This window comes from Labrus mixtus, chromosome 22 (assembly GCF_963584025.1).
Source record: "Labrus mixtus chromosome 22, fLabMix1.1, whole genome shotgun sequence".
Lineage (NCBI taxonomy): Eukaryota > Metazoa > Chordata > Actinopteri > Labriformes > Labridae > Labrus > Labrus mixtus.
This window is the reverse complement of record NC_083633.1, coordinates 19850333-19858775: the sequence shown is the minus strand read 5'-3', so window position 1 is coordinate 19858775 and position 8443 is coordinate 19850333.

Genomic DNA, 8443 nt, shown 5'->3' with positions numbered 1-8443 from the left:
TTCATGCACCAGAGGAATACAAAGGAGAAATACTTCCTGCATCTCCTCATCCCAATTTCTATAACCTCCTCTTTTGTAAAGCGTCTCGAGATAACACTTGTTGACGCTACAAACAATAAGATAATCCTTTATTTATTTCTTACAGCAGCAAAGAGCAAAGACTGCAAACAAAAAGTGAACACAGTACACAATTTAAATAAAAAATAAAAATGTACAAAAAATAGATAGATACCACAATATAGATTTAAAAAAATAGATCTGCTGAGAGCTGCAGTTTTGACAAAAATGTAGTTTGATTGATTGAAATACACACACATGCACAAACCATTCATTATTTTTACCGCTTTTCTGGAGCCAATCGCAGCTGTCATTGGCAGGAGTTGAGGTACACCCTGGACTGGTCGCCAGCCAATCACAGGGCTGACATATAGAGCCACACTCACATTCACACCAGTTAACCTAAGGAGCATGTCTCTGGACTGTGGGAGGAAGCCGGAGTACCTGGACGGGGAGAACATGCAAACTCCACACAGAGAGGCTCCTGTCAGACGGGGATTCAAACCATGAACCTCCTCGCTGTGAGGCAACAACGCTAACCACTGAACAACCGTGCAGCCCTGAAATCTCAACTAAATGGTGCATTACTTTCATTTCAGCGTACAGAATCATGGATTTACACTCACAGCGAGATAAAGCTCCGTTCTCTGACTCTCAACAGTTGAGCTGTCGTCTTTTATTGACATATTTTTTTTCTGTTTCTGGAGAGCGACGGCTGCATGGGTTGAAAATAATGGTGATAATGATTGAGAGTCATAAATGCCGCCTGTCAGCCGCGGCTCGCTGTAATTCCAGGGCTGCAGCATTGACCCCCTTTATTAAATCACTATTTCATACTCGAGCGCCCGTCTCTCAAAGGAAACATAGAACAGTACAGTGTGTTATAAGAGCAGAGTCACAAAAGAGCTTGAAGGGCGATTATGAGAACTGAAGAGGGAGGGAGAGAGAGAGAGAGAGAGAGAGAGAGAGAGAGAGAGTCTACAAAGAAATAACAAACATTCAATAGAGCTCTGAAGGACTCAGCTTTCAGACTGAAATGTGGGCAAAGGTGACCTCAGGATGTAAAGACCAAATCGTTAAAACAAAGATTATTTTCAAGTATATCAATTTAGAAAGCTTTATTTGCATGAATCGCGACCTGGACTGTTTGTCCTCTGGTCCTGGTACTGGTCTGGACTGGTTGCCCTGTGGTCCTGGTCCTGGTCTGGCCTAGTTTTAGTCTGGTCCTGGTCTAGACTGATTGTACTCTGGTCCTGGTCCTTGTCCTGGTGTGGACTGGTGTTCATCTAGTCCTGTCATGGTCTGGAAATGTTGTGCTCTTGTCATAGTTTTGGTCTGAACTGGTTGTAGTCTTGTTCTGGTGTGGACCGGTTGTTCTCTGGTCTTGGTGTGGGCTTGGTGTAGACCGGTTGTCCTCTTGTTCTGGTGTGGACCGGTTGTCCTCTGGTCTTGGTGTGGACTGGTTGTCCTTTGGTCCTGGTACTGGTCTAGATGAGTTATCATCTGGTCCTGGTCCTGGGTTGGACTGTTTGTCCTCTGGTCTTGGTGTGGACTGGTTGTCCTCTTGTCCTGGTGTGGACCGGTTGTCCTCTTGTCTTGGTGTGGACAGGTTGTCCTCTGGTCTTGGTGTGAACGGGTTGTCCTCTTGTCCTGGTGTGGACGGGTTGTCTTCTTGTCTTGGTGTGGACCCGTTGTCCTCTGGTCCAGGTGTGGACCCGTTGTCCTCTGGTTCTGGTGTGGACTGGTTGTCCTCTGGTCTTGGTGTGGACCGGTTGTCCTCTGGTCCTGGTGTGGACTGGTTGTCCTCTTGTTCTGGTGTGGACCGGTTGTCCTCTGGTTCTGGTGTGGACTGGTTGTCCTCTGGTCTTGGTGTGGACCGGTTGTCCTCTGGTCCAGGTGTGGACCGGTTGTCCTCTTGTCTTGGTGTGGACCGGTTGTCCTCTGGTCCTGGTGTGGACCGGTTGTCCTCTTGTCTTGGTGTGGACCGGTTGTCCTCTGGTCCTAGTGTGGACCGGTTGTCCTCTGGTCCTGGTGTGGACTGGTTGTCCTCTGGGCTTGGTGTGGACCAGTTGTCCTCTTGTCTTGGTGTGGACTGGTTGTCCTCTGGTCCTGCTACTGGTCTGGATGAGTTATCATCTGGTCCTGGTCCTGGGTTGGACTGGTGGTCATCTAGTCCTAGTCATGGTCTGGAATTGTTGTTCTCTTGTCACGTTCATGGTCCTGCTGTAGAGTGGTTATCCTCTGGTCCTAGTACTAGTCTGGACTGGTTGTCCTCTGGTCCTTGTCTTGGTCTGGACTGTTTGTCCTCTGGTCCTGGACCTGGACCTGGTCCTGTTCTGGACTGGTTGAATGAAGAAATTGAATAAATGTGTACTTGTACGCTGAGCTCCATTTAGCTTCCTGTCATCTCCATGTTTGTAGTCTACATGTTACAATACGGCACAGATTTTTAAAAACCTCCTTCAGGGTCAGTCCAGTCTGGCGTCACTCCACATGAAGAGTGACAAACAAGAACAGAGCTCCATCCCGACACCGCCTGCCTGCCTGCTTTTAAAGGCCAAATATTGCCCCCATATATCATCAGACCGGCACAGAGGCCATCAATCCAAACCCTGCGACGTGTCAGGAGAGAAAATGAAAAAAGGAATACGGTGACACAATGAAAGCGGGGCGATGCAAATGGAATAACGTACGACGGGAGTCACAATATAACGAGCCAGCGCACGTTTACTGCAGGTGGTTATTTAAAAAAAAAAAATCACTCCTGTTTTGTTTGTCTGCTTTACACCCACTCCTCACACTTCATTTATTTGCCTTTGAAGAGACAGAATAACCATAGAAGAAGAATGGGGGAGGCTATGATCTGACTGTCCAGCTTTTGATAAACCTTCAACTGCTCTTCAAATATGAGAAAGACGTCCTTTTTATTTATTTATTTTAATGTTCATACTTTATGCAAAAAGGGAAAAGCATGAATTTGAATATAAAGCCACAGATTTAAAAGAAAAAAAACTAGTGACAAATCAACTACAGAAGGTGTCGAACCGTCTTCAGCTAATCTGGTGCACTTTTTTAAAATGCAAGGATTAAACAAAGCATTTAATCTTTATGCACTTGCTTATTTTGGATGCTACTTTTGACTAAAACAGGCTGCAAAATGAATCTGTTTTTGTCAAAACTGGCAATAAAATGCAAAAAGCAGAAACTAAAAACATCAACAGTCAAACTCTACTCTAAGTGTCTTCAGTACAATCAAATGCAAAAAGATAAGGAAACAGATAAAGTGGAATAATAACAGGTATGTAAATTAAATTATATTAAATTAAGAGAGTAGTGAAGTAAACCCCCCCCCTCCCCCTGCCCCATTCTATTTATGGTTTTATTTTAATTTTATTATTAGTATTATATTTTCTTTCTAAATCTTAATTTAATTATCTTTTTTCTCTTCGTACCTTTTCTTTGGATTTTTATTTTAGTTTTTTTAAATGTGCCAGGATGAACAAAATTTGTGATGAAATATGACAACTTGTAATGTAGTAAAACAGCTTGCAATAAAGTAATAAAAAAAAAGAAATGTTTACTGACAGAGGACACAACAAAAGCTTAAAATTTGGAAAGCAGGTGATCCCTAAAGACGTCTTATTTTTTAACATAATCCGATAGTCGGATGTAACCAACGAGGTTAGTTAAAGCCTCGCTGACGCACCAATCCATCTTCCTGTCTGTTAAATGAGAGCAGGATTGGTAAGTGAGTATTGATTGGAGGGAATCATACAGAACCAGGTTCATTTTCTCACACAACAAATTGAGCGATTCCTTAAATCCATAAAGGAACGGGGGGGGGGGGGGGGGGGGGGGGGGGGGGGTAGACTGTCCATCTTGAGTCGATATGAGACTTGTTAACAAGTGAAACGATAACCTGAGAGAGATTCATTACCCTGCTGTTTGAAAGCCTTCCACTGCTAATTCAATAGAGTAACACAATGTGGTGATATGTTGACTGGTATCGATGGGGATGTACTCGTAGTTAAATGTGTCAAAGTAGCAACAAGGATTTTTGTACCAGTAGAGAGGTTAGTATCTTGGGTTCCTTTAAGCTTTTCAGGGGAGAAAATGGATGAAAAAGTCGAAGGATTTAGCATTCTAGCATTAGCATTAGCACCTAGCATTTTTTTCTGAGCACCAGCGTCTTTTTTCAATTGTTTTCAATGAGTAGGGAGCGTTTGCAGCAGCTGTCAGACGTCTTTTTTCCGAACGCTCCACCTTCTTAGTGCGGCCGCTCCAGAGGCTCAAGTTGAAAATCTTTAAACTTTTCAGAAAGGCGCTGTCGACGTCACCGGCGCCGCTCCAAATGTATGATATTCCCCCGTAGTTTTACCACATACAGATCGTGCCTTGTACCCACTTCCTGTCTGATCGGGGAAAACAAAACGATCTCAAATTAGACAGAATGCAGTATAAAGTAACAGAGCAGTGTCGTTGTCATAGAGACAGGACGGACGTGCAGCATCACATCTGGAAAAAACGCTATAGGTGGATACGGGGCCTAAGCAGTTGTCTAAAATGTTGGTGAAGAGGGTTAGTTTCAAAAAGGAATCTCTCAGGGCTGAATATGAATCCAGCAAAACACTAGTGCCAAAAAAACTGCAATTCCTCAAATGGCCAGAGGAGGCCGGCTCCAAAGGAGAGTCAGTCCCCATAGAGCTCCATTTTAAATACCAGACTTTATAGTCACATCAACATGTTGGGAACCTCTTGTACAAACATTCAAATATTGTTACTTATGGCTTCAGAAAAATGCACATTGTTGTTTCTCTGTCTCTCTGGGTTTTCTTGGGGGCGGGGCTACCTTGTGAAGTCACAAGCGACCTACATCGAGTCTTTGGTGTTTAACAAACTAGAAATCTGCTGCTCGATGTTGACGTCCTAATCAGGGAAATGAACCGCTCACTCAGGCCATGTTAGAGCCTTACTCTACTCACTGACCCACACAGGGAGGAGGAGGAGGAGGAGGAGGAGGCGGAGGAGGAGGAACCACAAAAAGTTGACCATGCAGGGAGAGCGTTTGAAGGTATCTTGAAAAAGAAAAATGACGGAGGCGACTGCAGAGGGCTGTGAAACAAAGAGCAGGTAGATTGATGATTGATTAGCTGTGGCTGTCTGGCTGACTGAGACTCATTGGCAGCTGTCACTTTGATGAATTACACCGCGGAGAAAAACACACTGCACTCTGATTACTGCCAACAAAAGAGTGTGTATGAGTTTGAGTGTGTGTGTGAGGTTGATGTCCTGTATATAGCCTCGGTTGTATGAACGCTTCATGTGTGTGTGTGTGTGTGTGTGTGTGTGTGTGTGTGTGTGTATGTCTCTGCAGGGATTGTTTTTTTTAGCGGATGCTGCCGGTGTTGTTTCCATGCTAATCGGCCTCCTGTGCCTCCACGTTTACACACCCCAAAAAAATCCTTGTTTAGTATTCAGCCCGAGGACGCATTCCCATCCCCACAAGTCGGGCCCAAGGTCCTACACCGCCCGTATAGAGAAGGCGATTTGTTCATATTTAACAAGCAGGATGACAGGTATTCTCAGCTCCAGCGGTAATAGGAAGCTCTGAATAATTCACACACATCGGATAAAGACCACGCTGTGTCTTTTTGATCCAACAAAAAGAGCAAGATCTGAATGAAGCATTAAAAAATGATCGGTGATTTTGTTTAATAAAACATTTCGGGAGCCGCGTTGAAGCTGCTGAGTGGGGATAAAAGTATTTCTAAATGTGCACATCTTTCAAGCAAGAAAGCAGCAGAAAACAGAGACGTAACTCACGCTGACATTGCTCATATTTTTTAAGTTTGACCTTCATATTCTTCTTCATAAAAGACTGAAAGGAGCAATATCTAACTCTGACTCCTAGTGGTTAAAATTTGTACTGCAGTCCAAAATTCTAAACATCATAGAGAGCTGTCTCCCCCCCCCCCTCCTCCTCTCTAGAGTCGATGCTCACACAGGTCACCATGTGGTGGACTCTGAAGCTTCAGTGTTTATCCAGCTCTGCATGGGTCTGTAAACCTTTGTGTTCTAACCTCTCTCCATTTTTCAAAAGCATCTCCAATATTGATCCTAGTTTGAGCACGTTTCTGCTCGTGGAGCTTATTAGAAACATGCAGAGGCTTTTTAGGTCGGGTACAATCACTTCTATCTGAACCACTTCTCTTGACCCGCTTCCATCGCTGCAACACCTGTTGACCTGATAACTGCTCTCATATCTGGCAAACCGAGGGGCGTCCTAAATGGTCGTGTGAGGGCGGTCGCCTTAAAACCGCCTACCTTCTCTGGTCCAAACAAATCCAGAACATTCAGGAGCAGAATCTAAAGTTAGAAGGAGGACATACTGGCTGCTGCATTGTTGTCAGAGAAGCCAGCACTTCAACATGTTTCCTGAATGTCTGATCATAGAGTAAGGTCATTGTAAGATCTAATTCAAAAGCTATCTTTCATATTGGACCGTTAAGGAGAAGAATGAATGGATCATGTCTGTTCTTCTTCTTCCCTCCTTAAAAGCAAGGTTGAAATAAAATAGAATTTTGACATTGATCCAGGGAATAAATGTGCTTTCACCCCTCTGACTTTCTCTTTTCTCTGACTTAAACTAAAGTTTGGATATGACTTCAAACCTCTTTAATCCCTGCTCCAGATGCTCCTCCGTCCTTGATGAACCCCGACCTGAACATCGTGTGCCACATCGTCCTATTTGACTTTTTTTTTTTTTTTTTTTGCCTGATCGCAAGTTTCGCTGCGAGACGAGAAGCCACGCTCTGCAGCGCTTCCCTCAGAAATAAACAAACCACACGTATGATATTACTTTGTATGTGGATGCTGCTTTCGTCTGTGACCTGTCCTCTGGGCGATGCAAAACAAAACACGGTGAAGCAATAAATCAAAAAGGGGGAAGGCGTTCAAAGGGGGGGGGGGGGGGGGGGGTCGCTTCATGCAGAAAATAAACTGAAAATACAAAACGGTGTTTGATTCCTGGTTAGTGTGAAACTAAAGCGATATTAAAAAAAAAAAAAGAACTCCAGCATGATTTCTCTGGCCTCTGAGGCTGAAAAAGAACAAAACAGTTAGAGCATACAAATAGTGGAAATGGAAAATAAGAACGCTTTTTGTGAGCCTGATAAGCATGTGATTGTGTCAGAGTGATTCATGGCATGTTTGGATGATGCTGCAGATGTTTCATTATAATGTTTGCAGACTCAAAATTGTGATTAACTCTGCACTACTATGCAGTATTTCATGTGTTGGAATCAGGTGCAAGTGCAAGGAAGTTAGTGAAGTGAAAAAAACTGCTTTGCTGCAGGTCCTCCAAGCTGAATTGAGACAAGGTCGCCCTCTAGTGGTCAAAGTGTTGCAAAAATAGCACATTTATGGTGGATAGGAGTAAAAGTCAGCCAAATAAACTGAGATTTTTTTCCATATTTGTTTCAGCTTTTTGAAATTCAGACACATTAAGAGACAGAAAATCAAAATTACAACATGAGAAAATAGACATTAAATGACATTAAAATTAGCATGATAACATAAAAACAATAAGACAATGAGAGACCAAGATTGACCTGTCACCGCCAAACAAATATGGATATGGATAAGCGGGGGGGGGGGGAGTCGGCATAAAGGAGCTTCAAATGCAGCCAGAAGTTTAGTGCAGCCTGTGTCCAAAAGAGAAAACTAACACGGTTTGATGTCAACAAGTTCTGACAACCGAATTAGTTATGATTGAAGCGTATCAGATGTGCGACTCTCGGTGCGTTTAACTGTGTAATTATGTTTTGCAGCAACAGATTACAGAACAAATAGACCTTAAAGTGAAGGTAAGGTAAGAAAAGCTTTAATTTATGTTTTTAAAAGTGTCAAAATGTCACTTAAACTTCTCCGTCTGTGAGTCATTATTTTCTGATTTGATGTCTTATGAAGGTGGTAAACTTTAAATTAGTCGGTGGGCTTTGTTCCCCCTCTCTGCTCCTCTCTGCCCGTGTCTCATCTGTTTGAGATAATGATTAAAAAATGGAACTAATTTCCTTGAATCCACAGGAAATCTCGTCGCGCTCAGATCGGCGTCCTTTCATTAACCGCTCGCTGCTGTCGAATAACGAGCTCCACCGAGCACATCGATCCAATAAAACAAAAAGTTTGTCTTTCTAATGACCTTCGATTGTCAGACTAAATAATGCTGTGTCATCTTTTGGCGGGAGGAATAATTTACAAAAACTGATTAAATTTCACTTTTGAGTTCATGAAAATATCAACCTCAATGTTTATTTACTGCTCTGAAGCTGCAACAGGAAACCAACTCTTTGGAATCAAAGTCCCCAAAAGGTGGCAGTACAAGACT